This window comes from Arvicola amphibius, chromosome 6, assembly GCF_903992535.2.
Source record: "Arvicola amphibius chromosome 6, mArvAmp1.2, whole genome shotgun sequence".
In the NCBI taxonomy this organism is placed as follows: domain Eukaryota; kingdom Metazoa; phylum Chordata; class Mammalia; order Rodentia; family Cricetidae; genus Arvicola; species Arvicola amphibius.
The window spans coordinates 30798793-30824146 of record NC_052052.2 but is presented as its reverse complement, the minus strand read 5'-3'; the positions used below and the strand labels follow the sequence as shown (position 1 = coordinate 30824146).

General features: G+C 45.4%; 1 protein-coding gene across 3 annotated transcripts in view; it reads left to right on the top strand.

The window, feature by feature from the left end:
• Positions 1–25354, top strand: part of Hivep3 (HIVEP zinc finger 3) — a 409800-nt gene that overhangs the window by 121369 nt on the left and 263077 nt on the right. The gene's annotated exons all lie outside the window — the stretch shown is intronic.

Sequence of the window (25354 nt, the reverse complement as noted above, 5' to 3'; positions counted from 1 at the left end):
TCCTGGTTGCCCTGATGCCAGCAGGAGCAGCTCTCAGCTCTATGAGCTCTCTCAGGGAGCAATGTCCTCTTTACAAAGTGAAGACTCTTTCCCTTGTATGTTGCCCTGACTGTCTTTGGGGAGGGGCATGACAAAGCTTGGGGAAGACAGGACTTCGCCTGTAGACACAGATTAAGGCCTGCTTCTAGGTGAGTTGGTGATGTTCCTAACCACAGAAAGTAAAGAATTTGAAGATGTGGCAATGTGCATTCCTTGGGCTCATTAGAACCATGAGAGACCTTCACATTTGGGAGATCAAGATAGCAAATCTCAGGAACTTCCATGTTTTGTGGGAGGGGACTGAGTGTAAGGGAGGATGGACTGGGACCACAGAGCCTCAGCCTGCTGGTCTCCCTGCCTGGTGTCTGTGGCCCCAAAGAACCACATGTTTCATTGATAATGCATATTTTATCAGAGCCCATCAATGAGTAGGGGGTGCAGGGACTGGGAAGGTTTTCAGTAGGTGAAGAGTTTGCTGCACAAACATGAGGACCTGGATTCTGACCCCCCCACCACCCAACAGCTGAGTAATGAGTGCATACATCTATAATCCCAGTGTTGAAAAGGTAGAGACAGGTGGGTCTCTGCAGTGCATTGGCCAGCCAGCCTAGCCAAATGATGAGCTTTGGATTCAGTGAGAGAGAAAGACCCTGCCTAAAAAGTAAAATGGAGAGCAATTGACAAAGACTTCTGACATTGACCTCTGGCCTCCTTGTTTATTCCACATAGATGTACACACAAAGCTGGGAGACCATAGCATCCTATCCAGAGTGGATTCATTTTATGATGCTTAATTAGATTTGGTTGGCTAGAGTGCACCCTTTAAGTCTGAGTTGGGAGTACTAGACATTAAAAGATAGCATATATTTTATTTTCAAGAGGAAAGATTCATGCTTGGGGTTGTGGGAGACCTAGGTGTAATAGCAACAATGACAATCAAGGATGGTATCGCAGGTGTCTGTCAAATACTCCGTGTTCCCACATTGTTCTAAGGGCCTTAAAAATATGAATGCATCTCATTTTTAAGAAAGTCCTGGGAAGCCAAGGCACAGAGCACAAGCGGGTTGCTGAGTTTGGCCATTACCCAGCAGCAGGGCCAGGACCTGAGTCTAGGACCTGGGGACTGCCTAGGGAGCTCACCTCTCTTCCGTCAGTTACTCTGAGGTCCATAGGGACTCTTGAAATCTTCTTAGTGGAGGATACTGTAGATCCATTAAGTCCAGGTAGTATTTTGGAGAGTGACATAAGGCTATCATTACATTTTTTTGGCAGTGGCCATTTGCTTTTCTCATTTCATAAAAGGACAACTGCAGCACACCTGCTTCCTGAAGGGTAGGAGGAGAAGGGGGGTGACTCTCAGACTGAGGAATGAGCTTTCCCAGAAAAGGAGAGTTGCATCCACTTTTTGGGAACACATTCCCCAGCTGTTCATTTTGAAAATGTGCCCTGAATGTCCAGCAAGTGGCCACTGGAGAAGACAGACCTTGTTCCTACCGTGGGGAATTTACATTCCAGTGGGCCAGACAGTCATTTACAAAATAAACCTAAAGCATATATAATTGCACATTTGCTGAGTGCTTGGAAGGAAATGAGCACAGCCTGAGGACAGAGAAGGAAAGTTGTGGGGGTGGCATCCTGCCAGGAAGGCTTTCCCAGGCCAGGAGGTAAAGACACAGAGGCATGGGGTTGGGCGTGGCAGACATGACTACTGGAGCTGGGAGGAGCCTCAGGAGGGAGAGCCTTCCGCTTGGGAGCCTTGAAGCTCCAGGGGAAGAGGAGGTTTCAGAGGGCAGTTCTGGTCCCATGTAGCCTAAGTCCAGTGGAAGCTTTGCTTTTTTTTGGCAGGGGGGGGGGGGAGGTCCAAGGAGAAGCCATGTATTTAAGCTAGAGTGTGATCTAGTTGTATCATTTGGGTTAAATGTGTGTGCACCGGGGTTAGATGACTGGAGGCTATTGTGGTAGAAGAGGCCAAGGACTGCAAGGGGGCAGGATTAGGGCTGAGTGGGAGGCCCCAGAGAATTGAGGAACCCTCGAAGACAGGGAGGCCTTGCACAGAACAGCCTAAGGGGACAGTGTGAGCAGGGGCATTCTGGTATTCACTCTGAAAAGAAAGTGTTTGCCCATCTCCTCTTCACCCCCCCCCCCCCCCCCCCGTGATTCGTTGTTCCCTTCCTGCACTGGCAGGTGAAGGTTGCCCACTATCATAGTCCTTATAGGCCAGACAGGCAGTGTGTGGGCAGGAGGCAGAGCCGGTGGGAAGCCCATCAGTGGTACCAAGTTGTTTCTGGACTCTGAAGCAGGAGGCAGGCTTTGTGAGGGATACCTTGGGGAGAAGGCACTGGAGGGAAAGCTGAGGATCTACTTTCTTCAGGCTGGCCTTCTAGGACCTTGTGGCCTCTGTGTTTTCATCCTGAATGAGCCACAGTCCTTCCAGGTGTTTCTGCTATGATCCTATCACAATGTTTTGTTGAATCTAATCTAGCTTTTCTTACCTGCTAACAGGATACTGAGTGTAAGGTCAAGGGTTTAGGTCTGTGCTCCTGCAGAAGTCTGCAGGAGGCCTCAGGAGGGGAGGACTGGCCCTCACCGCAGGCCCCAAAACAGCAATACAGTGCTAATAGTCACCAGGACTTTACCTGTGCCTAACTTCTCTCTCTTTCTCCTTGCTGGTTAATGCTGTAGCTGGCCCAGCCCCCACTCTGACAGAAATCTCCAAATGAGAAGAAATGAGTTCGCAATCCCCAGGTCTTTATTCTGCTTTCAGACAAACAGGACCACTTCCCTATGCCCTCTCTTCACCTTTACAAGCACAGTAAGAGAGGAAGACACCCCAGGCAGGCTATGGGCTTCTCCTGGTAGCACCAAGAGACCTGGATGACACATGGCTATAGAGTAGTTTAAGGCAAGAAAGAAGTGATTTTGGTGAAGCCGAGGGAAGTCTGATGAATAGGAGTCCCCTTAACACAAGCCAGTGGCAGGTGACTGTGCTGACCTGGCTGACAGTGGCCAGAGCACAGTGGGGTGTTTTCCCTTCCCACCACCATCTCCTATCAGCAGTTTCTAAGCTGGGAAAGGTAGTGTTGGGGGTAGGGGGATGGGCAAGAGTCCCATAGTGGGCTCCACCCAGGATGTGGCACATCCTTGTCTCAGAGGTTGCCTTGTGCCTCGTGCTTTGATCTTTGCTTCCTCTTAGCAACTAGACTCCTGATTTCCTTTAAATTCCCAGAGTGCCAAGGTCCTCCACCTTTTGAGACCTTATAAGCTTTCCATTGGCTGTGTTTGTTATTTCTCTTCTCTTCTCAATATCTGAAAGTGCAGAGCTTTCTGGGAATGTATTAAAAAGGATGGAGTATCTTTCAGTAATCATGATAAAGGCTGGGTGAGGAACATAAATCAGAAAGATTTTAGAAAATCCATATTCATCTAATTTCAAGTCAGTGGCCTCAGAAATTGCCTTAGATGCTGTAACTGGACACCTCTGAAATACGGCAGAGGGACAGCTGTCCTGCAAGCACACAGGTCTTGTGGTCTTGATGTGACATGATGGTGAAGATTTCTCCTGTTCTTCACTGAAGATAGTGGTGCCTGGAGCCCCATGTTCTAAGGAGCTGCTCTAAGTTCTGGGCTCCTGAGTGGGCCCACCAAGTCCTGACTTTTCTAGAAAAGTCTGTGGGTGACAAGTTGACCAGGACTGCCTCTGCAGGTAGACTGAGGGAGGATGCCCAAAGGCAGCCATTTTTCAGTGAAGGCATCAGGGTGAAGGCCATCCTGAAAGGACCCTGCATGGGGAGTGCCTGCCGCCCTCAACAAGGCAGCTCAGCTCCGCTGTGCTTACAAATGCAGTTCCCTGCCTTCCCTACTCAGCTCAGTGTTTTTAAAATCTGCTAAGTGCTTTCAGATCAATCGATGCTTTCTATTACCCAGAATACATCTGGCATTCTCTTACAAAGCAAAACACACATAGCACATGACTCAGCATTTTTCTAAGAGGCACAAACGCTTAAGCTGGCATAAGGTTGGCACAAGGTTTGCAGATGTCTACAAGAGTTTTATTCATGATGGCCTAAATGCAGAAACATCTGGATCCCAACCCACCAGGGGACACCAAGCAATTTGCAGGGCATGCAAATGAAGAAATAGTGCTCCGTGGTAAAGAGGAGAAAAACCAAGGTCATACACAGAGACAGCACGGGCTGTCAGATAGCCATGTTGAAATCAGCCATCTAGGAGGGTACATACTGTGTGCTCCCATTTAAATTAAATTTGGGGATGGGCAGAACTACTGTGGAGGCAGGGAACTGGAGTGGGTTGGTTGCCTTAGGGTGGTCTAAAGGAATCAAAAGTGGAGAGCAACCAAAGAAGGAGAAGCAGATTTTCTGGGGTTATGGAAATAGTCATCCATATGGAATCGATATTTATATTTCTTAATTAAGGTAATGGTTGAATGAGTATAGACATTTATCAAAAAATACCCAGCTATTTGTTTGATGTGTTTTACTGTGTGTATGAATAAATTATACCTCCACAGAGTTGGTTCTTATGAAAACTCTACACGTTTTTATTTTGAAAACTTCTCGGTGTTTGTTGACACTCTTGGGCTGGCATTCATTTGGGAAAGGGCTTGAATTTGAGATTTTTGTGCTTTTCCAAGTCGTACCCCCTTGCCATTTCCCATCAATCCTTTAGTTTACAGTGCTCAGAGAAGACTGTAATTAGTTTGGTTTCCTTGTGAAGCTCCTCACTGTTGCTTTCTGTTCTCGGGGGCATTATATGCATGTATATGGAACACACAGATGTGTCACAGCATGGAGTGAGGCCTTCGGAATGAATGGGTTTTCTCCACCCTAAGTCATGCTCCTTAGAAACTGCCCACTGGGCATTTTCCAAGCTTTGAACTGTACACATGTCATTCTGTTGCTAGGCACTGATGAAGATGTATACAAGCAGACCTTGCACTCTAGGCCTGGGAGAGTCACTGAGACTTTTTGACCTGGCTTTTCATTTCAAATGTGTAAGAATTAATGAAATTACCTCCACCCAGGCAAACCATGAGTCTGAGAAGGTAAGGCAGGGAACTCATCTGCCTGCCTACCTTGGCAGGTCTTCATTGTTGAACTGGAAATCTGGAAGATTTGGGCTCAGTGATGAAGCAGATCAACTTCTTGGTTTTCATTAATCCTGTTCTATTTATTCCAGGAAGTAAAACAATATGTAGTATTTCATATATGCCTCGTGTATCTGAGTTTATGTAGACCTAGATAACAGTAAACAGAGAGGTTAAGTAGCTTGCCCATAGTCCCATGTGGAATCATACAGTTCATGTGCGTGTCCAAGTATGTGTACATGTGGGTGTTCATGTGGGTGCCCACTGTGTATACATGTATGTATGTGCATGTGTATGTGTGTAGACGCTAACCCAGACTGTCTGGCACTATCCATCTTCCCCCTAAGCGTGCTCTGCATCATCTTTGTCAATTATCTGGTTGTGCCCATAGGTCTGTCTTCTAGTCTGTACTGAGGTTGTTTCCCCAAGGAGAATAACTTCCTGCCTATTACCTTACATCTCATTACTTGCCTTTATTAATAAATAAATAACTTTCTTTTATTAAATTCAAAAGAGCTATTGATTCCGACATCAATTATAGCTGTGTGAGGTAGATAGTGGGATGCATTGGGAGTTTAGAAACTGAAGAGATTTTTGAATGCTTTGAGTCATCCATTTATACATTTATTTAATCCAATATTTAGGAAGTGTTTACTCTGTTAGAGACACTGCGTCAGGTTCTGGGGATAAAATGACTGATGAATCAGATCCAATCTCTGTCCCGATGGACATGTCAGGTACTGTGGTGGGTGGAGGCATCACATCAGGAAGGGATGTGGAAAGGACTGCTCAGTTGGGTCCAGCACAAGAAGTTCCTTCTTCCTGTAAGCCAGGGTCTCTAAAGTGGAGCTGCCAGAGTGCCAAAGAAACCTGCTCTCTGTTTTTATATTCTTCCCCAAGCTAGGAATGTGGCTTACATTTTCAAAGGGTTACAAAGAAAAAAACCAAAGAAGAATATACAGTAGAATATACATGCCAACCTGCCAAGCTTGCAGCAATTGCCTTTTTGGTCCCTTACAGCAAAAACTTGAGTACCCCTCATCCCGCATCAGTCCCTGGAAGACTGTATGTAAACATTAGCCACAGAAGCTGACCCTGGTGCAGGAGGCTTTCTTCCGGGAATCCTTGGGATGTCCCCTCTGTGGAAAGGAAGGTACTGAGTAGTCATGTAAAGACTGATTAGAAAGATTGGCACTTGCTGTTCATTACCATGGTGGTAAGATGTTGCGTGGTTGTTAGAGAAATATGGTTTGTAAACTCTAAAGAAGTTGGCTTTGTCTATTGTTCCTGCAGCACTCAGCAGTTGCTTTTCCTTCTGTGAGTATCCTGACATTTAGTGCCTTTGAGATGAAGCCAAAGTCTAGGGAGGGATGAGCATGGTGAGCTGGTATGTTGGATCTTGTTCCAGCTTTCTCAGTGATGTGCAGATGACCTTGAGCCTGCCAGGTACTCCCTGTGCTCTGGTGTGTGATCTGTTGCTGGTGGTAACCAGCTCTTACCACTTTGGGGTGCCTGGTGAGCCTAAAGTATTCATTGCTTGGAGAGGTTGTCCAGCACACCAGGGGTCAGCTAAGGTCAATAAAAACCATACCAAGAGTGGTTGACACAGAGAAGGAAGCAGAGGGGTTAAGAGAAAGGAAATGGGATGGAGGGACTGAGAGACTGTATTGCTTTTGCATAGGGCCTGAATTCAGTTCCCAGCACTCACAGGGCACAGCACCCAACCCTCTGTGACTCCAACTCTGCTAAGATATGATGCCTCTGGCCTCCAAGGGCACCTTGCACACGTACCCACACAGAGACACTGACACACACACAGAGGGGGGGGGGAAGGGAGGGATAGGGGACCCCAGATAAATTCCTGCTGAGATGGACCATATCCATGGTAAAATTTTGGCAAGCATCTTGCTATAGATCAATTGGCTTTCTTCTTTGGCTCAAGACAAAGTTTTTGGCTCTTATAGTCAGTGGTTTCCACCATGGAACCCCATCTTGGTTTGCCTCTGAGGGGTAGTGGCTGCCAGAGGACCTGGAACCTGGACCCACCCTGAAGGCAGGGCTATTCCAACTCACTCATTCCAAGGCAGCTACACCCCACACTTTGAGAATGAACAGTGTGTAACTGGAGGTTTCTCTCCCACCTGCCAGTTCCCAAAAAATTACTCTGAGGCTTAATATTAATTAGAAACTGTTTGGCCTATTAGCTCAGGCTTATTATTAACTAGCTCTTATAACTTAAATTAACCCATTTCTACTATTCTACCATGAGAGGCTCATGGCTTGTTAACTCACATCTTGCTTCCTGGGTGGTTGTTGGCATCTCTCTGACTCTGCCTTCTTTTTCCCTTTAGCTTTGCTTGGATTTCCTGCCTGGCTCTATTCTGCCTGGCTATTGGCCAAATGAGCTTCTTTATTAACCAATGGTAATAAAACATATTCACAGAATATAGAAGGGCATTCCACATCACAGTGTAAATAATATTTAAGATTCTTGGAGACTTGAGCTGGAGTTTCCCTGGGCTAGATATTAAACTGCCTAATTCTGTGTCTCTCTATTTTGACTATGGACCATGGGACCTAGTTGCCAGCTGTGGTCCTAGGAGTGGGAGACAAAGTACAAAGGACCAGACCTGGATGCCCTGGATGCCCTGGATGCCCTGGATGCCCTGGATGCCCTTGTAACCATCAAAGTCTTGTTAGTTTACTTTTCAACTCTCATTCTTTCATTCATTCATTCATTCATTCATTTTGCAGTTCTGGGTACTAGGCATAGGATCTTGAGTGTGTTGGGCACATGCTCTACCACTGAGCTACACTCTGTGTTGTACTTGTTAACTCTTTCAGGCCTGTCTGTGAGCTTGAAAGTCTATTATTTTATATACTGACTTGCTTTGTCAAATCCTGAGTCACATGTAATGAACATATGGCAATCACTTGGTGGTAGTCCAGGCAGAGCTGTTGCTCTCAGTCTTCCCTGGCATGGTTGCCGCTTTTCATTTTTACTCCCTGTAAAGCTACTAACATGCTGCTGCTCCAGCCTAGTCACAAACTGGACTCATTTGCAGTTCCCTACTCCTTTCTGACTTTGACTCCCGATCATCCTCACCTTTGCAGCACAATCCAGCTGTTCTCAAGTCACCTCTAGGAGACCCAGCTCTGAGCCACCCTCCTTTAAAGATGACCAGAGGCTATGATAATGCTGCAGCCATGGCAGAAAACTATGCATCCTTCTCCCATCTCCTTTAGGCTGGCAGCTCTTCAGAGCATCTCAAGAGAAGACTGGATGAGGGCATGGGAGCACTGCTATATGCCTCAGGGTTTGGAGATCCAACCTAAGTTACCCATACAAAACCACTAAAGATGCTACTGTATGTGAGGGAGGCCTGGCAGGTTACTATCACTCACCCATAGTGTCCATTGATAGTTCAGATTTTCCTGCTCCTGTAGTTACAACCCGCTGCTGTCCCAGCTTTTGTTTAGTCCCAGGTGCTGTTATGATTCTGAGTAGAAGACAACACCAAAGAGGTGACTGAGGGTGCAGAGTGGACTGAAATATATTTTACCAAAATATCCATATTTAAAAGATAAAGATATTCATTAGTTCTTAAGGAGCCAAGACCAGTGATTGGATAATTTGTGCTTTTTATGATGTCTCTCTCCTTTGACCACTCCAGTCTCAAATCCTGGAAAGAAGCACAGAGTTTAAGTGAACCTCTGCTGAACTTTTCTGGGGTCTTGGGTCTAGTAGGTCTGTGCAGACAAGACGCTTATTACAGCATGGTTGAGTAGGCTGGGCCAAATGTCAGGGGCAGCTGGCGCTGAAGCATGAACTCTTGGACGAGGATCCATTGCTGAGTCTTCATCTCCTTTAGCTACAAAAGCAGTTTGCAGTCTGGGTCCCATGCTCCTTAGTCTTTCTCATCCAGAGTCTGCCCAAGGGCCTGCTCTTTGTGCCTGTCACCAGGTCACTGCTATTGAGACATGGTGGATTTTTCTCTACTGTGGGCATCCAAAGTTCTCCTCATGCTTCTAGCACCTCTAAGACAACAAGGGAGTGAGTGGGTTGTCTGCCTGTGCATGGTGTGACCTTGTTTTTGAGGTCACACGAGACATCTTTATGAGACAATTGAAGCACCTCTCTGAAGCTGCAGGTTGCTTCATGCTTCCTTTCTCAGGGGACATTTAGAGCATGGTGAAAAGTCACGCTGGTGTTTTGGATCTCTGCTTTCTTCTTGTAAGAAGTGGGATGGAGGGGACTGAAAAGACGGCTCAAGGATGAAGAGCACTGCCTGCTCTTCCAAAGGACTCAGGTTCAATTCCTAGGCCCACAAGGCAGCTCACAACTGTCTGTAATTTCAGTTCCAGGGGTTTTGACACCCTCACATAGACATACATGCAGGCAGAATACCAATGTACATAAAAACAAACAAATAATTAAATTTAAAAAGGAAGTGGGATGAAGAGTTGAGTGTCTAAGTCTTTGCAATCCTCCAGCTGTCCCAGCGCATAGCATATACCTAAGTGTAAACCCTCCCCTCTGAAGAACCTGCTTCTAGAGCTGCAGGGGAGCTGAAATAAAGGAGAAAGAACTGCTTTCTGCAGTCCTCAGGCTGGGAGGTAGGGTTCTCAGGAGAAGAGCTTGGGAGCCTGAAGGGAGGAGGGCAGTTCTCAGAGCAGGGAGCAATGGAAAGCCAGAGATGCAAAAGGCATCATGGGATCTTGGTCTAACCCCAGTTTGTGCCTGGGATGGATGATTTGGGGCCGTTTTTGTAAGTTCCTAACTTGGAAGTTCATATTAGCTTGTATCAAGGACCATCGCCTTTTGGAATCTGACTGTATCTGTTCATTTTCTCATGAAATCAGATCTTCTAAATTTGAAGGCCAGTGAATTTAACTAAGAAGCCAGTTTCTTCATTTCAGTTTGAAATATAAGCGACCCCAGACTACAAATTATGTGTCATGTTCATAATCATGCATTTAAATTATTTGGGAAGGCCAGAAATGCTGGGTGAATTTGCATACCATAAAATGAAAAAAAAAAAAAAAAACACTTAAAAGTCCATGTTTAGGTCAACTGTGACAAACTTGTGCACCCAGCCAACTCACACCTCTGTTGGTGAACAAGAAGTACAGCCACTCTCATGGGTACCCATGCAAAATGATGCGAGAGCACAGATCCCAGTGAGAGGTCAGCTGCCATCAGGAACTTCACTTCCCAGCTTGTCCTGATTGCCCAAAGCAGGAAATCAATAATACCTCCCCTCCTCGCCTTTCCTTTTGTGTTGCCTTCCCAACACCTGTATTATTCTTTCAAAAGGGGTTTTGATTTCTGTCTGGTTCAGGCAGGGTTGTCTAGGAAACCAGAAACATCTACAGACGCCAAGCTGCCAAGATTGAGTGATCCTTGGCTCCTCTCTTTGGAGGCACAGTAAACCCTGTCATGTTATTACTACTGTCCTTTGCTTTTTCTTTCTCACTCCCTGGCCCCTGTGCCCCTGCAGTCACCCTCTCACCTTGCCCAGCTTCCTTTCTGCTGCTCCCCAGCAGAAGCAGACATGACCCTCCAGCTTCCTTGCTGTGGAGCAGTGTCTAATGGCGGTGGAGGCTGAGTGACAGGTGCACAGCTGGTTCCGTCTGGGAATTCGTGTGAAAGGCAGAGGAGGGGCATCTGTGAATTGCTCTTCTGCTTGACTCATCTCCTCTTCCAGGAACTGGAGGGGGTTGCCTTTTACATTGCTCATATCCACTCCACCCGAAGCACTGCCTTTTTCTTTCTCCACCTCCTCCTTACTCCCATTCATTGTTTCCTTCCCTCCTCTGTCACCCAGTATAGCTGCAGCTGTAAGCACTGCACTTGGGGCTACTGGCTCTGAAAGGGAGCCTGCTTATCTTCACTTTGTACCTGCAGAGGGAGAAATAGAATCTCTATAGAGCAGCATAATGAGGGACTCTAACACAGAGACAAATCACCTTTGATTCCTTTGGCTAGCTTCTAAAACTCAAGCATTCTGGACTTGCTCTTCAGGGCACTTTCTACAGCAAGTTGCCAGTCTTTCTGACCTTAGCTGACTTGTTCATTCTGTGGAAAGAAATCAGGGGTCGGGGTGCTGACCGTCAGGAAGAGATGGGAGGAGAAGGGTGCACACTGGCAAGTCAGCAGTGGCTGTGGGTGCTGGAGGAGGACTTTGTAGAGGGCAGAGGGGCAGGGAAAAACAGGCCTTGAACATACACATGGAAGGTTGTGCTTATGTGTGAAAATAAGGGTGTTTTACATAGAGTACTTCAGTAGAAGAAAGCACCAGAATCCTGTGCTTCTGGGTATTCCCCTCCTGGTCTCTGAACCTATAGTCTGATAAGCGCTTGTGGAGAAGGGAGAGCAAGAGAGGCAGGAGGGAGATTAATTGGTGTTGTGGACAGACAGTTGTTTCTCTGAAGTTGGCTAAAACTTTGCTAGAGTTAGTTCTCCTTGAACAGTAGGAAGCATCATCCATTTCCTCCATCTCTGAGCAAATGCCTGCTTTTTGGATGCCTCCTTCTTTCTCTAGATTTGCTTGCTTTTATTTTATGTGTATAGGTGTTTTGCCTGCATATCTGTCTGTACACCATGTACATACTTAGTGCTCATGGGACTCAGAAGAAGACAGTGGATCTTCTAAACTGGTGTTATAGACTGTTGAGAACCTCCATGTGGGATAGTACATGATTCGAACTGCTGAGCCATCTCTCTGGCTTCTCTTCTGCCCTTTTAAAGTTATTATCAAACTCCTCCAACTGCTTGCTCTGAATTCTTCCTTCCAGGGCACCAACCTGTGTCTTTATATCCCCCATGACTAAATCCACCTTTGAGCTACCACGTTTCAAAGTTCAGAAATTCCCCATCCCAGTCATGCTTAATCCTAGTGAATCCATCTCCAAGCCCTATGGATACTGGCTTTGTGGTGACTTCCAGATCTGGTTCTCTGGAGTAGGCCTGATGTCTTTGTCCAAGCTTTGTGACTGCCAACGTGAGCTCTCAAAAAGACCCTAGTGTTCCACTTCTGTGTCACCTGCATCCCCACAGAAAACGGAAGTCTTTAAGAGCTCCCTTTAATTATGTTAATCTGCTCTTCACAAGCCTCCAACTGCTCCCTCCTGCTGATTAGATGGAGCCCAAAGTCTCTGTATGGGATTCAGACCTCTCTGAAATCTGGTTTTCTTTTTCCCCAGCTAATGATCTGAGCTTCTGCCTCCCTCACAAGCCCTTCTCTCCAGCCAACAGTGTAGCAGTCTGGGAGGGACTCAGCCCTCCTGCTGCTCTCTCAGAGCTCCCCAAGTAGTGGTTCCCTTTCCAGCCATCTGCATAAATTTCCTCACCATTTGAGGTTAAAGTTAATCCATTTATTTATATTGCCTTCTGAGCAGACCAGCTGCCCTTCCCAGACTCGGGTAGCTCTCACAGATGGAATCTCTTTTGACTCCTTACTTGCTGTATTACCAACCTCATAAGTGTCATCTCCTTGGTTACATCATATACCCTTGGTGTAGGGCAACCAGGCCTTGCAAACCCAATGCTTAGCACCGTGTAGTATGCACAGGTTTCTTCAGCCCTTTTGGAGGGACTGATGTGGATTGTTCAGGCAAGTAGCAAAGTGACTCTGTAGGCCCTCAGATTGAGATGGTATAAGTTTCTCTGGTGTCACTAGTGTGCCTGCAGATAAGGGTGTCATGCAGAACAGCAGGATCAGCATGTGGTCCCCATCCCATGAAGCCTGTCCTCTAGGGCTGGGAGGAAGGCTTCTCTCCTCCCTCTTCCTTTGTGGTCTTATTCCTGTTGCCAAACGCACACCTCTGATTCCATTTTGAAGGTGTCCATTTTGCTTTGTTTTGGCTGCCAGTTGCACAGCTCTGTGTGTGCTTGAAGTGTGCCATAGGAGGGTAGCCAGGTCACTGCAAGTGGTTTCTTTCTAGGAAGGATAACTCAAGATGTGAACATTCCGTTTCTAACAGCTCTTACTCCTCTGGTGACCAAGCCCAGTGAAAATTCCCATGGGAACAGCCAAAATGTGGGGAATGTTAGGGGTAACATCCTATGTGTGAAAATCTGGAAGCTTGCCTGTGCACACTACTGACAAAGGGAGTTACACACTTGAATATGTTTCTAGGCAAAGACCAGTTTTCTTATTCACAAGTTGAGGGTGAGTAAGCCTGGGCTCAGGAGTTAGATTGCTGCGAACTAGAGCATCCATTCTTCAGGAGAAAAATCTCTCTGAAGTGAGGCTAAGGAGGGTTGGGTGCTAAATTATGCACCAAAGCCAAGTACAAAGTAAGGAAGAAAACAAGACAAATACCCCTGAGGGGAGCAGTCACTGACCATACCAGTTTTTGTGTTGCATTGATTTGGAAACAGGATTTGATCTGCGGTCCTTTAAGGTCTGCCGAGTTGGCAAATGGGAGATTTAAGGAATTTCCCTTACCACGTGTCATGTTCTGGCTTCAGGAGGGATGCCAAGTCAACTTCATTTTCCCGTGTGTGTGTGTGTGTGTGTGTGTGTGTGTGTGTGTGTACGTGTTCATATGTACAGGTGCATAAGTTTGTGCAGGTGTGCAGAAGCCAGAAGACAACCTTGGATGTCACTCCTTGGATGCTATCCACCGCCACTCCCACCCTTTGAGACTCTTTCTGGTCTGGAACTCAGCAAGTGGGCTAGGCTGATGACCAGTGAGTGCTAGGAGTCTGGCCATCTCCATCTTTAGTAACTCTCTCCCCAGCGTCAACGTTTCTTTCTGATTTACCTCAGGTATCTTTTTGTAGAAGCTGCGAGACATTTAGTATCAAATCCATCTTGGGAAAACTTGGGGCCTGCTGAGGTGGGAAGGTCACTTCATGTGTGAATTTATTCACGGACTCCTTTTACATGAGCTTGACTTGCTCAGGTCTAAGCCAGAGTTCTGTGGTCCCAGGGTAAGGAAGGACCCCATTGCCTTTTGAACTCAACTTTCCACAAGATGAAGGATGGCACTTCCTGGTACACGAACAGACAGTCTTGCTGATTCAGCCAAGTGGTGGGGATTTCACTTGGAGTCCACTGATGATACTGTATGCTTGAAGTGTGCCACGGGAGAGTAGCCAGGTCACCTGTAAGTGCCTTTTCCTTATGAAGCATAACTTGAGAGATTCCTTTTGAGACACGAATTCATAAGATATGCCATTCGTAAGAGAAATAAGACAGATTAAAAATTTTTCAAAGTCCCTGGGAATTAAAAAAAAGTAAAATCAAAGAAATAATGGTGTTTGTATGGAAAGGGTTTAGGCAGATGGGGCTTTTTCTAAGACAAGTGCTTATGTAAATACAGCAAGAGAAGCAACCAAGTCCTTGACAGTAGGGGCTAGTCAAGGCCATGGCACAAGGCGTAAACTTTTCTCAGGCATTTTGTATCACTTACACCATCCTCCATATTGCTGCTACTGTAGGGTAGGCCTGTGAGTTTGAAATGGATGAAGAGGAATCTCCCAGGGTGGCACTGAAACTGATGATGTAGGAGGAACTGGCCTAGGCTATGTCTCTGCCAGAACGGAAGCATCTGTTTCACAGCCTTCTATGACAGTAGAAATTATGTGGCACGATTCCATGTTTGTGTAAAGTGCCGAAGACTCACAGGTTACATATGACACTGCTTTCAGTGTTTGAAAAAAAATGGCTAAAAAGTCCATAATTAAACTAAAAATTTTACATCTATTCATATAGTGTAAGTGTACACATATATATGCATATATATATGTCTCTATGCATGTGCACACATGTGCTTCATATGCATGTGAATGCACATATGTCACATATGTCAGATATGGAAGTCCGAGGACAACTCGCAGAGATAGTTTCTCATCTTCTACCACGTGGGTTCTGGGGATTGAATTTAGGTCATCAGGCTTGGCATGAAGCCTTACTCACTGAGCCATCTCGATGGATCCCATATTTAATATTTATTCAGACTCTCAGTTTTGGTAGTCATTATCCATTTTTAATCTACCAGTTCACCAGATTGCACTCTTTCTATCAGCCAGCACAGCCTTAGCTACTCTGGCTCAGTATGGTGGAGATCTGGCTAAGCCTGGCTTACATGAGCTTCCACATGCTGGGGAAGGCCAGTGACAGGGAACCATTTGTGAGCATTGACTATAGGCTGGGTATTTTTTGAGCTCCTGTTGGTATTTCATATGTTTGCTTTCTGTAACTTTTAGTAACACTGATCAGAAGGTGCTCTTCTTCATCAAAGTCACCCAGCCAGTAGCAGCGGGACTGAGACCTAACTGAGGTAGGAGCCTCCAACCTGAGTACTAGTCTCCTTAGGTCTCATCTCTTCTAGCACCCTCTTATAGTCCAGTCACACTGACTTTCTCCTCAGCCTCCTCCCCACAAGTGCCACAGCCTTCTCTCCAGCAGCCCATAGAGACCTTCATCGAGTCCAGTGTACCTTATTCTCATCATTTTCTTTTGTTTGGTTTATGACCATGATCACTATCTGACAATATTTCATACATTGAATAGTAAGGACATGATTCTGGCTGTCGTGTTCACCCAGTATCCCCAGTACCCAGCATAGTCCTCAACACATAGTCATCTTCCCCCGGAGGTGGGAAGGATGAAGGATGGATGCTGAACACATAACATAGCAGTCTCCAAAGTGGAATGAATTTTTTGGAGGTCATGAAAGGTGAGATTATCCATGATAGGGAAGGAAGAAAACATGACAGGTACGTAGACAGACACCAGGTAGATATGTACAAGGAAGGAAACATGGCAGGTATGTAAACAGATACCAGGTAGATGTGTACAAGGAAGGAAACATGACAGGTATGTAGACAGAGACCAGGTAGATGTGTACAAGAAGAAAAAAAATGACAGGTATGTAGAGAGATACCAGGTAGATATGTACAAGGAAGAAAAAAAAAACCACAGGTATGTAGACAGAGACCAGGTAGATGTGTACACATGCAAAATCCTTGGTGCTTCTTCTGTGGATTGCGAGTGTTGATCACCTTCCATCACTGTGACACCATAGCTAAGGAAATCAGCTTGTATGGAGGGAAGACTTGTGTCAGCTGTGGTTCCAGAGATTTCACTCAGTGGTCTGTTGGCATCATTGCTTTTGGGTCTGAAACAGAATATTTGTCATAGTGGGGGGCTGTTTGCCTCATAGCTGCCAGGAAGCAAAGGAGGGCTGAGGAGGAGATGAACCCTGCAATACCTTTGGAGGGTATGCCCCTGATGACACAACTTCCTCTCACTAGGCCTTTCCTGCTAAAGGCCCCACAGACTCCCAATACTGCCATAATGGAAACAAACCTTTAACACATGGGCCTTCAGGGCCACTGCAGATCAAATGTATAGCAATAGATCATAAGTGCGATTCATAAGTAAATATATACATATACAGAAATACTCAGGTGTTTACTGCTGTGTATACGGAAATTTCTGTACCACCTGGTCCTGCAGCTGTCCAGTCCCAAAGAAACACAGAGAAGCTTATATTAATTATAAACATTTTGCCCTATTAGTTCAGGATTATTATTATTATTATTATTATTATTATTATTATTATTATTTTGGTTTTTCGAGACAGGGTTTCTCTGCAGCTTTTTTAGAGCCTGTCCTGGAACTAGCTCTTGTAGACCAGGCTGGCCTCGAACTCACAGAGATCCGCCTGCCTCTGCCTCCCGAGTGCTGGGATTAAAGGCGTGCGCCACCACCGCCCGGCTCAGGATTATTATTAACTAGCTCTTACAACTTAGCCCATAATTCTTGTCTATGTTAGCCATATGGCTTGGTACCTTTTATCAGTGAGGCATTCTCATCTTGCTTCCTCTGCATCTGGGTGGTGACTAAACACAGCCTTTCCTCTTCTCAGAATTCTCCTGTTCTGGTTGCTCCACCTGTACTTCCTGTGTGGCTACTGGCCAGTCAGCATTTTATTAAACCATTAAGAGTGAAAAATCTTTACAGGATACAAGAGTTTTATCCCACAGCACTGCTGGGGTTAATGGCCAAAACCTTGGCCTAGGAGGAGAAGCAGATTCCAATATGGCCTAGTAGGTGCTGCTCTCAAGTGGTCAGTGTATAATGGAAGCACATAGAAGGTTCTCTCACTGCCTTAGAGGGTCTTCTAGTCTTCTGGATAGAGGGACAGGCAGGAAGAGCAGTGGGAATTTGGGCTTGAACTTCATTCTTTGCCTCTTTATATGTGACTGCGCAAATCTCTTTTCTCAGTCCCCTCATTGACAGAGCAGGCATAAGGAAACCCACACTGGCATCATGTCAAAATGCATTTGATAATGCTCAGAACTCAGTGAGTCTTTCTGAGTATCACATCCTTCCCAGGTCCCTGAGTGAGGAACTGAAAGCCAGTTAGAACACAGTCAAGAATGGGCTTTGTGTGTACTTAATTAATCTGAGTCACACTTAAGTATATTCTTTTTCGATGGCATTATTTTTTTTAAATTATTTATGTGTATGTGCCTATGTGCCTGCTTGTCTATATGTGTACATGTGTGTGCAGAGACAGTGGAGGCCAGAAGAGAGCATTGTATCCCCTGTAATAGGAGCTGCGGGAACATATAAGTGGGTGATAGGATTTAGATTTGGATCTTCAGAAAGAGCAGTGATCTTAACATCTGATTAACCTCTTCAGCCCCTGAAGTATAGTCTTTAAATTGCTTAGATTGATTTTATGCAAACCAGAGCCCTTCTTCCTGGGACTGCATGAGCTCTTCATAGCGTACCACCCACACCATCAGACCAACTCTTTTCTCCATAGGCTTGACCTTAACTGATGCTGCAGCTGGATTGCTTTAATTAAGTATCTCTCATCTTCTGAGCATCCATCTTTGCAGTGAATGGAAACAGAGTAAACAAGAGCCAAGACCTTGGTTCAGGAACCATCTGTGGCCAAGGAGTGAGGCTCCCTGTGGTGGGGGAGGAGTACTGGGTGGCTGGTCTGGAGACCAGCATCTGGAGGCCAACATCTGGAGGCCAGCATCTGGGTCAGGAAGGGAGGACTGAGCAGGATAGAACTCAGCAGGTTCCTTGGCATGCACTGAAGGAGGATTCCCTGAAGGGCTGCACAGAAAAATGTGCTGTGTGTTTTGAGGGCCAGAAACCACAGAGAACCTAGCCAGACTCTTGGAGGATTTGGGAGCAAAAAGCAGACTCCCCAGGTGGTTATTTATAGAGCCAGCAGCAGTAATGATCAGTTAGAAAAATAAATTATAACTCAGTTGAACCTGAAATAACTTTGCTTTTGCAACCTTAGGCATTCCAAATGGGTGGCTTAGATGTCACTCCCTTCCAGCGATGTTCCTGCAGGCTGAGGAGCAGTCCCACACCAGGCTCACACATGCCCACCCAGAACTTCAGAGGCAGCTGAGAAGGAGTTTTTGGCAAGAGCCGGGGAGCATTATGTCTGGATGATTCCTTTCATTCCCCATGTAATCCACAAAAGGGTGCTATGTTCCTTCTTTTCCATCAGCATGTATAGAACAGGAGGCATATATTAGTTACTTTTCTGTTACTATAATAAAACACTCTCTTAGTTAGGGTTTCTGTTGCTATGAAGAGACACCATGACCACAGCAACTCTTATAAAGGAAAACATTTAATTGAGGTGGTGGTCTACAGTTTCAGAGGCTTAATCCATTACCATCATGGTGGGGGTCATGGCGGGGAGCTTGGCAGTGTGCAGACATGGTACTGGAGCTAAGAATCTTACATCTTGAAGGCAACAGGAAGTTGACTGAGACACCAGGCAGTATCCTGAGCATAGGAAACCTCAAAGCCCACCTCCACAGTGACATACTTCTTCCACCAAAGCCACACCTCCTAAAAGTGCTATCCCTATGAGATTATGGGGGCCAATTATATTCAAACTACCACATACCCTGGCCCCTATAAGCTTATAACAATATTATAATGCAAAACTCATCTGGTCCAACTTCAAAAGTTTATCACAGTCTCAACTGTAGAAGGAGTAGCGGACTGCATTCCTGCACGGCTCACGCATGGCTAGCTTTACGCCCGAAATAACAACACACAAACTGTATTCATTTAAACACTGCCTGGCCCATTAGTTTTAGCCTCTTATTGGCTAATTCTCACATCTTGCTTAACCCATTTCTAGTAATGTGTGTAGCACCACGAAGTGGTAGCTTACCAGGAGAGATCTTAACCTGTGTCTGTCTCAGAGAGGAGAGGCATGGCGACTGCCTGAGGCATCTGCCTGACTCTGCTTTCTTTCTCCCACAATTCTGTTCTGTCTACTCCGCCTACCTAATTTTCTGTCCTATTAAAGGGCCAAGGCAGTTTCTTTATTAACCAATGAAAGTAACACATAGACAGATGACCCTCCTCCATCACTCAACAATGTTTTAAAGTCCAAAGTCTCTTCTGAGACTCATACAGTCTCTGAACTATGATCACCTGTAAAAATTAAATTAAAATCAAAAAACAGATCACATCCTTCCAACATATAAAGGCACAGGATATACATTACCATTCCAAAATGCAGGGAAAGGAGCATAGCAAGGAAATACTGGAACAAAGCAAGATCAAAAGCCAGATGGGCAAACTCCAAACTCTATCTCCATGTCTGATGTCAAAACACTCTTCAGTTCTCCAACTCCATTCGGCTTTGTTGACTGTAACACACTTCTTTCTCTTGGCCTGGCTCCACTCCCTGTTAGCAGCTCTCCTCCACAGGTATCCCACGGTGCTGGCATTTCTAACATCTTGGGTTTTCTAAGGTAATACAGGCTTCAACTTCACAGTTTCACACAATGGCCTCTCTATTAGACTACATTCAGGAACACTCCTGACATATGCCTGGCCTAAGCAGTTTTCTTTAGATGCAGAAGCAAATTCCATAATCAATTTCTTCTATCCTTAATCCTAAAGTCAGAACCATGTGGCAGAAGCTGGTCTGGGGCTGGAACATGGCCCCCTTATTCAATTACATTCGCCAGCTTTCTGCTTCTCATGGTTTCCTTCACTGCCTAAGCCTTGGCTATTATGAAACTTGCTCTATACACCAGGCTTTAAACTCAGATCCAACCGTCTCTACCTTCTCAGTGCTGGGATTAAAAGTGTGCCCCACCCCACCTGGCTCTAAGCTTTTTTTTAGGTCCTTTTCACAGTGGGAAACTTGGCTAGGCGGGATCTTGCCCTAAGGTCACCACTCCCTATATTCAATTTCTTAATCCATTTATCTCCTTGAACACAGGACTTAGCTCCATTCCACTTCCTGGTACAACTTTTCTCCTTAGCTTGCTCCTTTTTATTATAAATCTTATGAGTATGAACACTGGTAACTATATGACAGAGTCTATACTAGGTTGTTTTTGAGATTTCCTCTGCCAACAGAACTAATTCAAAATTCTTCACTTTAGCCTCAGGAAGACTCTTTGGACAAGGGAAAAAGGCAGCCACTTTCTTCACCAAAATATCACAAGAATGATCTCTAGGTAACGTACTAAAATTCCTTTCCTCTGAAACCTCTTGAGTGAGCCCATGACAGTTAAAATAACTCTCAGCACCATTGTCTTCCATGTTCCTACTAGCATGGCCCATGAAGCATTCTACTGCTTTCAAAACCCAAAATACCAAAGTTCAGATTCCTCCAAACAAAAAACATGGTCTGGTCTATCATAGCAATACTCCAGTTCCTGATACCAACTTCTGTCTTAGTTAAGGCTTTTATTGCTATAAAGAGACACCATAACCATGGAAATTATAAAGCAGAATATATAATATTATAATTCCTTATAAAGTAAAACATTGATTGAGGTGGTGGCTTACAGTTTTAGAGGTTCTGCCACAGGCAGATGTGGTATTGGAGCTGAGAGTCCTACATCTTGTAGGCAACATGAAGTCAACTTGAGACACTGGTCAGGAACCTGAGCATAGGAAACATCAAAGCCTGCCTCCGCAGTGACACACTTCCTCCAACAAGGCCATCCCCACCCCAACAAAGCCATACCTCCTAATAGTGCCACTCCCTATGAGATTATGGAACCAGTTACATTAAAACCATGACCAAAAGCAACTTATAGAAAGAAAGGTTCATTTGGGCTTACCATTCCAGAGGGATGTGTCTATCAAGGTGGAAAGGCATGGTTAAAAGTAGGCATGGGTGTTAAGAGATCACATCTTTAACTGTAAGCCAGAAGCAGAGGGTGCAAAGTGGATGTAAGGTGAGGCTATATACTCTAAAAGCCCATGCCTAATGACATCCTTCCTTCACACCTTCTAAACCTCCCCAAATAGCACACCAACTAAGGATTAAGTACTAAAATACATGAGCCTCTGGGAGTACATTTCTCATAAAAACCCCAGAAGACAAATGGTATACCTTAAAGGAAATACAGACACATGGCATGTCAGACACCATCTTGTGGTCAGTACTGTCTTGGCTTTAGACAGAACTTCTGGTTGAGATAGCCTCAGACAAGCTGGTGGCTGACTCATTTACAGCTCTCATCTTTCATCATGCCTTCTGCCAACAGGCAAGACCATGCAATGTTCACACTGACAGCTTGGCAGAAGGGTCACCTTGAGCTTGCCGAGCCCACTGCTTGGGGTCTTGACACTTGGGCATCCATCCGGCTTCCCCTCTCCCACCCATCTGTTCCTTCTTTCCCATTCATTCATTCACTCATTCATTTGCTTTCTGATCAGCAAGTATTTATTTATTCAGTGTCTATGATGCACCAGGTACTGGTGATACAAGAATCAAAGATGCCATCTAGAATTTATAAAGGACTAGCCTATAAGCCCATTCTGGCTATAGATACATTCCCTATATTTGACTCTTAACAAAGTGCCTTAAACATGTGTGTTTTGCTGATCATAAGGCTTACCTGATTTCATATGAGAAAGCAGTACCTGACTTCTGCATGAACAACTGACGTTCATGCCATGTAGGCCATGTCTCCATGTAGTGGCATTCTCCTGACAGGCTACTGGCCCATTTGATCAGCCTAGCTCCTCTGATTCATTTCAGTGTCTCTGACTTCCTGGTCTTGGGTCAACACCAGGACAGCCATTACTCCTGTCTCACAAATGTACTGCTTCCTCTGGATGTCACTTGCTTTGACTTGTGTAACTTGTTGTGAAATCCAGATATGGTTCCTAAGCCAGGCCGCATGGTCTGGTGGAGGTGGAGGCAAGGCCAGCCATCAGTCAATGTGTGAAAAGCGCTATGAGAATGACAACTATTGGGAATACAGGGTGTGGAATGCTAGCTTTGATATTAGTCCAGTTTGACAGTTTAGTGAGCATATGGCAAGAAGTTGCTGAGAGCACCTCTTTGGACCAAGCAGTGGACATGCTTAGGATACTGGAGAGTTCTGGAGATAGAACAAAGCAAAGGCCAAAGTGAGATCATCCCAACTGGTGGGATTTTAGACCAACTCTGCCCAACCTCAAACCTGTAGACAGGTTCTAGCCATATCTGCCAAGAGTTACCTAAAATAACGGTGTCCTGCTGTTCTTCAGTCCTCCCAGAATTCAGTATGTGTGTGGTTTTCCGGTCCTTCATCTTCTCTTCTAGCCCCCTTCTTGTTTCATCTCTGGGAGTGGTGGTCCCCAGAATATGAGATGCTCTGCTCTTCTCCTTTGGTTCTTACATATTCATTACCATCTACAGGCAGATGTCAGCTGACATCATCTGTCCAGAACCAGCTAAGATTCAGTTGGAGGCTCTAGGGAACTTCTGGAGAATTTGCCTTTGAGAACTCACAGGTGTCTCAAACTCTAGCTAAAGCTGCAACCAGCCCTTTCTACACCCTACCTGAGCTCAATCTACCTTCTTCCTTTTCTACACTTACAGCCATGCCCCTGAATGTTGAAATCCTTCCATTCTTTAGCTCTCAATGTGTGATGGCTCACTAAAACCTTCCTGACTCAAGCAGCCAACAACACCCATGACATCATGAACAACATTTCCAGAATCCAAATACCCCATGAACACAGCAGGGCAGAGCGCATGGAGAAGGTGGCTTTGCCTAGTCCCTCACTCTGCTCCACAATGCTTTATTATTGAATGCTTCTTTTATTGCAATGAACTCTGACACCCCATTCATGATGGTGGTGTGAGATTCTCTGTCCTCAGCCTAACTGTAGGTTGCTTAATAATAGGGTCTGGCTACCACATGATATCTTCCTGAGAATGTAGCATAGTTCCACATATGCTCTCAGCTGTCTGTGTCTAGCAGCCCGTGGCTACATTGCATAGAACCCTTGATGGAGAGGATAAAGTTACTCTTTGCATAAGACTTGTCATTAAAATTACCATCCAGGGAAGACTGACAGTGGTTTGGGAATGATTGGACCAAAGAAGGGGACATCATCTATAATATAAAGTTGTTTTCTGGTCGTGAGTCCCATTGTCTGGAGTGATACAGCAAGGTCAATGGGAAATTGGCAGTGCAGCTCCCACTACAGTTGGTAAGGGATACCCAGGAGAGAGGAAAGATCACAGATGATGTCTTAGGGGAGTATAGCTATCATCCTAAGGACCTAAAAAGTAATAAAGAGTGTACCCAGCTCCTCTAAAGTTTCCATCTCTGGGACTTGGTTATCTAGAAACCTTGGGTGGGAAATAGAGGGCTTCAGGCTTGTTTCTGTGGCTCACCAGTTCAGGTTCCACTGACTGTGCCCAGCCCTCCTCTGTGGCCAGGACCCTCTGTATGCCTTCTTTCTCCTGTCATTGAGAACACCAGCTTAAGGATATCTCTCCCTCTTTCACCTCCTGCTGAAGCCTGTGTTCCCATTACCAAAGGGAGAGAAAGTCTCTGGTTCTTACTTTGGAAACTGTTGAGAGAGGATGGCCCCTTTCATTTTGTACATTCATTTGTTCACCCAGTAGACTTGTTAGAGAACCTGCCGTGTGCCAGACACTGTTGAGGTGCTGGGGTGATGGTGATGAATAACAGAGATGGAGCCCTTGCACCTTTGAGCTCAGTGATGAGCATCAGGTAGAGAGGAGTGAGAGAGCCATGCACAAGATACTTTAGGAGGTGCTCAGGTTATGAAGGAAACAGAGGAGATAAGGAATGTGGCCACACAGGGTAAGCAGGGAGCTGGTAGAGAAATGTTTAGGGGAGACTTGAGAAGGAATCTACAAGGCTCCAGCTTGTGGGGTACAGGGAACCTGGTGTGAGAAAGCTGGGAGAAGCAGTTTTCTAGGAAGAGAAAGGGCCAAGTGGAGATGCAGAACACCGTGCTGGGAAATACTTGTCATGGTGGTTAGGCTGTGCTGTTATCACTATAATTTAGCAAGCCTGTGCTTCATGGGAGGAGTTAGCCAGGGACTCCGCTGCTTGCCTCATTGTGGAATTTCTGAGAAGACCACGCCTGAGGTCTGGGCCTCAGTTGAACAACTCACAGTTGGCCTTGGAGCGGCCTGTCACTGCTTCAGTCAGCGCCTTGCTCTGCGGTGGCTGTGCTGTACAGTGGATGCTTTGACAGAGCACAGGAAGGGAAAGCCCAGTCTCACCCCTCACAGATATTCCTGACCCTGCTGACTTCAGCAATGACACACAGCAGGGGTTATTTCAGGACTTTATGAGCTTGAGAACAGCTCTGGGGTTCTAGTTTGGATTCTGATCTTGCCTTGTTATATTTTTTTTTTTTGAGCGAACACCCTCTTTGGATTTTGTTTGATGAATGAATGAATGAATGAATGAATATATGAAGTAGGTAGATTGTAAAAGCATTGTCTTTCATTGTTCTTCCTCTTATAATGTATTACATTGACCAACAGTTTTCTTTCTGTCATAGTATTTTCTGCCTCTTCTGTGGGTGAGTTTTGAGTGTTGGTTGACAGAGAAAAAGATAGGTAGGTAGATAGGTAGGTAGGTAGATAGATAGATAGATAGATAGATAGATAGATAGATAGAGCTATTAGTGGTAGATTTCATGTTAAATAAGTGATACTACTGAACTCCCTTGGTGCAGACCTCTGGACCACAGTCACAACACCTGGGAACTTGTTACAAATGTAGACTTTTAGACCCATCAAGTCAAGGGATACTGGGACTATAATCAAAGATTTGTGTTTGAATAAGGCTTCCAGGTGGTTCTGAAGCATGCTAATGTCAAGGTATATTCTAGCAGGGTTTGTGCTTTAATCTGTGGGCCCCGGGGATGGATTCTTACATTGCAGGTACTATGGTAGCCGTGG